This window comes from Sinocyclocheilus grahami, unplaced genomic scaffold, assembly GCF_001515645.1.
Source record: "Sinocyclocheilus grahami isolate Dianchi unplaced genomic scaffold, SAMN03320097.WGS_v1.1 scaffold217.1, whole genome shotgun sequence".
Lineage (NCBI taxonomy): Eukaryota > Metazoa > Chordata > Actinopteri > Cypriniformes > Cyprinidae > Sinocyclocheilus > Sinocyclocheilus grahami.
The window spans coordinates 646,802-652,801 of record NW_015505396.1 but is presented as its reverse complement, the minus strand read 5'-3'; the positions used below and the strand labels follow the sequence as shown (position 1 = coordinate 652,801).

At 32.3% G+C, this 6,000-nt stretch overlaps 1 pseudogene; it reads right to left on the bottom strand.

Moving 5' to 3' along the window:
- Positions 1-6,000, bottom strand: part of LOC107596309 (28S ribosomal protein S9, mitochondrial-like) — a 30,617-nt pseudogene that overhangs the window by 19,504 nt on the left and 5,113 nt on the right.

Below are 6,000 nucleotides of genomic sequence, written 5' to 3'. Positions count from 1 at the left end.
CGTCACTACATAATAAATCTGTTCATCTTTTTCTGATCATTTTTTGCCTTGCAAACTTAAACTCTTAGTTTTCTGTGATGTATTGAATGCTGTTGTGAACTCTGTCAAATCCAACTCACCAAGGTAACATTATCTAGCTGACAAACATACATTTTTCTTGAACTGTGAGAATGACCAATCCGAATTTGAGATCGGGTTGAAATTCTAAAAAAAATCAGTAATGTTTTGCACCATAATTTTATAAATGTACACTACCATTCAAAAGTTTTTAATGTTTTCTTTTGCTCATTGCATTTCTTTGAATAAAAGTATTCAGTAAACAGAAATACCATTAAATTTTACATAAATGTTTTCTCAATTTAGATTCATTTTTCTATATTAATGTTTTAAAATATAATAATCTTCAGCAGCCATTATTCCAGCCTTCAGTGTCACATTATCCTTCAGAAATCATTCTAATATGCAGATATGCTGCTAAAGTATAATTTCTTCTTATTTAATTTTTTTTTTTATTATTTCTTATTATTTAAAAGTAACATTTTACACAGCTGAAAGCGCTTGTGCTGCTTAATTTTGTTGAAACTGAATTTTTCAGGATTCTTTTATAAATAGAACATTAAAGAACAGTCTTTACTGTCACTTTTGATCAATTTAATGCATCCTTGCTGAATAAAATTATTTCTTTAAAATAAAAGCCAACAACTGCAATAATTTGTTTTCCAGTTACATAGCACTGCGCAAACACCACCCCACTTCTAACTAGACTGCAAGGAACCACCCAAATCCATCAAAAAATGTTGGCATATATAGTTGTTACAGAACTTTGTTTATATATATTTTTAGTTTGAAAGAATAAAAAGGGTCACAAATGCCAAACAAAGCCTTTCTCTGAGCAGAGGGGCTGTTCCCCCATCACCCCATCCAGGCCCTGTTTAGGGGATCAGATTGAGACTCGAGTCGCAGCCTCCCTTCCCAGCTCTCTCGGTCTGCACCCCTCCTCTAGCCCAGCTCTCTGTGATGCGCCCCCACCCACTCAGTGCCACTCGCTTCCTTCAATCACAAACCAGACAAAGCAGGATTTCTCCCCAAACCAGTTCAACAAAATTAAAATTATGGCCGATACAGATACATTTTGTGATGCACCAAAATTATTTTTTACTGATTTAGCCGAAAACTGAAACTGAAAATTAAAGCTTAATAATCAATTAATAACATGTAGTTATTTCCAACTCTGTATATCTGTATATAAACAATTAAATTGCACATATAGCAGATTTTATACAAATGTTTTAATGGTATAATTGTTTCTACTCCAATTTAATTTAAACCGTGGAAGTAATAAAACACATTCATTAAATAATGAAGAAAGAGGCTAAATAAAAATGTAATGAATATGTAATATAGTACATATATTTAGCAAAATGCTCCTCTCTAGAGTTTTTTTTTCTAGATATTTTTTTGACAACTTTGCAAGGCTGAAACACTGTTTGAGCGATTACATTAGACATGATACAATTTAGTGAGCTGTACTGGTTCTGTCAACATCCCTTCTGATGTTTATTCATATTTATCTTGTGCTATAACTAGTAGTAAAGAGGAAGATATGATCAGTTGATTCATAAACTGAGGTGGCTACAGTGATTTGTCACGCCATATTTAAAAGTATCAAAATGACATTTATTGTTTGAATTTTGTATAAAATTGACAAAGCTCAGGCTTTGTTTCATATCAAAAGTAACAAATCACAAAATTGTGAATATTGGATGATAGGCGCACTGCAAATAAAGATTGATTAAGTTTTGTTCAGGCATCAGCTCAAAACAGCATAGACTAAAAGTTCAAATCAATATTCAATAACCAAATCAATATTTTCAACTCATCCCCTAGCATCCACAAAGAGATGGCATGAGTTCCTGCTGTAGCTTTTCTAAGTTGTGTGCATGAAATAGACACAATTAAACGTGCCATCAGAGAATCGCTAATTAAATTTCACCATTTGGTCAATGAATTTGGCCTTCCAAAAACTGAAAATTCATCTTCAGCCGCCAAAATTGTGGTACATCATATACAAACTATTATAAAAAAATATATTAACAGCCACTAAATGATTGATTTTAAAATTATACACTATTTTTGTCTAAATAAATTAGAAAAAAACCCCACTAAAACTAAGATCAGTCATCTTAAAGAAAATTAAGCTATGATTATTATACACGATGAAAAATGGATTTTAATTTTAAGATTTGTTAGTCTACTTTTAACAGTGTTTAACAGTGTTATTAATTAAATTATTAGTGTTTTTAAAGGGAGACTAAAATCTTGAAATTAAATGTAAAAATAGAGGAAATTAGCGTGTATCTAAATCAAGTATTAAATATCAACCAATACCAACAAATAAATTAATTATCCCACAATCTACAGTATATGGTACCTATTGTATATAAACACCTATAATTCAAATATCATCTAGAACACTCTGGTTTTGCCTGTTGTAAGCATTTAACATGAGAATTAACTTACATGCAAGAGAGAATAGTAGGACTGTTTCCCTGTGTAGAACAGAAAGTGAAAAGGGCATCCTTTTGCATCCCACTGGATAGCTAAAAGAGAGAACAAGGCACAAGTAGTTCATTACCAGATATCAGCATGCTTATATTTGGTGTCAAAGAGCACAGAAAGAGTTAAAAGGCAGCTTTTTACATACCTGTCTGTTTTGGGAATATTTCCTATGGGTGCTAAAACAAAAAGAAAGGAACATAATGAACATATTGACTGTGTTATAAATTATCAAAAAAATAATTTCTCAAAGAGTCCAGAGGGGAAAAGATATGCAATACTCCTCTAAACAAACAAACAAACAAAAAAGTGAATCAGAATGCATACTCTTTTTTTTATTTCTCCATTTAATGGCAAATAATTTTGCCACAAAAATTACACTTTAATTATGAATACATTTTTATGATGATTATGAAGTGTCGTTTTATTAACGTTTTATTATGAAATAATCTAAGTGAGATCAATGGGCTTGAAGAATTACATTACCTTCTTTAAAGGTAATTTTAGTTTATGAACCTTTTTTTTTATGAGCATTCATGAAGTCAGGGCTCAACCCCACTACTCTAGTCAGCTGCGGTAGGCAAATAAAAAGTCAGCTTGTTCCAATTCTTAAATTACATGCAACAGTATATGACAATCAAATATTTTATATTTATTGTGCACCCCAGAGGTCTCTCAATGCTACTTTTTTTTACTACAGTGTGAAACACTGATCTCTACCATTTCAAATACTCTGACAAAGACCCAAATTATTCCAGTGATAGTATTCAGCAGGGCATTAAACTTTAATTTGCATAATATGAGACATTCAGAATGGCAACCTTTGGGTCTTTGACCCTGTTTTCAGGATAAAGAGACAGAAAAAAAAACAAAAGAAAAAAGTGAGGTGATGGCAGATGCACTCTAAGAGAACAGACATCCATGTATTGGGCCGACAATCAAATATTTTATATTTATTGTGCACCCCAGAGGTCTCTCAATGCTACTTTTTTTTACTACAGTGTGAAACACTGATCTCTTCTATTTCAAATACTCTGACAAAGACCCAAATTATTCCAGTGATAGTATTCAGCAGGGCATTAAACTTTAATTTGCATAATATGAGACATTCAGAATGGCAACCTTTGGGTCTTTGACCCTGTTTTCAGGATAAAGAGACAGAAAAAAAAACAAAAGAAAAAAGTGAGGTGATGGCAGATGCACTCTAAGAGAACAGACATCCATGTATTGGGCCATCAAAACCAGAGTGAGGGAAACACAAAGAGAAGAACAGACAGAATGGTGCAGGATGCAGTGACAGATGAAGGCAGCACCTGTTCATACCTTGAAAAGCTCTAAGGGAGGTTTAGCCTCGTCATGGCAGATGCACTCTAAGAGAACAGACATCCATGTATTGGGCCATCAAAACCAGAGTGAGGGAAACACAAAGAGAAGAACAGACAGAACGGTGCAGGATGCAGTGACAGATGAAGGCAGCACCTGTTCATACCTTGAAAAGCAATATGGCCCAACTCCCTAAGGGAGGTTTAGCCTCGTCATAAGTGTTCTAGAAACCTCTGCTGCCTAAACTTCACACAAGGCCAATCTGGGAAAACAAACACTCCCTCAAAACAGATTTTTTTTTTTGGAGACATCTGACCACTTGCTTCATGTGCAATGAAAAATGTAGCACTGAAAATCTAAAAGTGTCTGACCTTCTCAGGTGATAAGGACATACATGTTTTAACCCATACAGATCCTGCCATCCCATTGCTTTTGTATCACTTTTTTTTTTTTTTTAGTCAGTCAAGGTTTCTTGAACCAATTTTACATGACCATTTGAACTCTCTCGCTGACCCTTAAATACTGTACAATTAAAGGAAGTTCACACACAAAAAAATTCTGAATAAACAAAAAAATTCAAAAAATAGTGAAAAAATCTAAATACTGAATAGTTGTTGATATCTAAGTGACCATATGGCTAAGTGAAATGATGCCCAATTTTTGTCCTGATCTACTAATGTATTAAATAATTCTCTATCCTTTAAAAGTTTGGAGACTGGAATTTTTTTATTAATATTGTTATAATTTTTATTATGCAAAGACAAATTTTACAGACATTTATAATGCTATAAAAGATTTATATTTCAAGTCAATTCTGCTCTTTTAAACTTTATATTCTTCAAAAAATTCTGAAAAAAAAAAAAGATCAGTTTCCACAAAAGCAGCACAACTGTTTTCAGCATTGATAATAATAAAAAAATGCTTCTTAGGCACCAAATCAGCATATTAAAATGATTTCTGGATGACTGGAGTAATGGCTGCTGAAAAAGTACATTTTAAAACACATTAAAATAGAAAACACTTAGTTTAAATTGTGATAAGTTCACAATATTTCTGTTTTTTTACTGTATTTGCTAAAAAGCCTTTAAACCCTGGTCGCATTCGGTTACAGCAGTCAGCTCGGTAAAGCTCTCTCCAAGATCATTCTGTGTTCCCATTATACTTGATTTGTAAATACATGTCTATGATTTTGCAAAAAGGACTTTATCTTCTTGCCGGAGTTTAATGTTTTTTTGTTACTTGCAACCTGGTGTCTGTGAAAACAAAATACGGGCGTTTTAAAAGCGTTCGGTTACAGCAGTCAGCTCGGTAAAGCTCTCTCCAAGATCATTCTGTGTTCCCATTATACTTGATTTGTAAATACATGTCTATGATTTTGCAAAAAGGACTTTATCTTCTTGCCGGAGTTTAATGTTGTTTTGTTACTTGCAACCTGGTGTCTGTGAGAACAAAATACGGGCGTTTTTTAAAAAAAAGACTATAAATTGTTTTTAACGTGCACAGTAACTGAAATTTAAAACTGTTAAAAGAAAGGCTCAATAACTGTTGCACAGATATAATACACTACGCATCAATTTCTCTTCCCTTTGTGCTTTGCAGTTTTTAACACGAAGCGCTTACAATGTGTAAGCGCTTCGTGCTCATAGACCGTATAAAAACAGTTTGTGCTGCGCTGTATTTGTTTTGTCCTATTGTATCTATCATATGTTGTTGCCTTATTAAAAAATATGCTATATATTCAAAAGAAATGTATTTTAATTTTATAGTATAAACTTAAACATATATATGAATGTTTTAAATGAATGGATTTTATAATACAAATAGCAATATGTAACATTTTACCATATTTAGTGCAACACTTTTATTTGTTCCCCACAAAATAGTTTTATCAGTAAATGTTTGGATTTCTAAAATTATTGTGCACTGATTTTTCAAGAATAATTTTTGCTGCCGAATTATCCACTAACCTAGTTTATGATACATTTTTGTCATAGATTATAAATATACATAGGCCTATATTTTTTCATATTTACTGTTTATTTTATTTTTCTTTATAATGAAGTAGTCTGTATCTAGTAGATTGTGAATGAATGATTATCAGTTCCACACACAGAGATATAT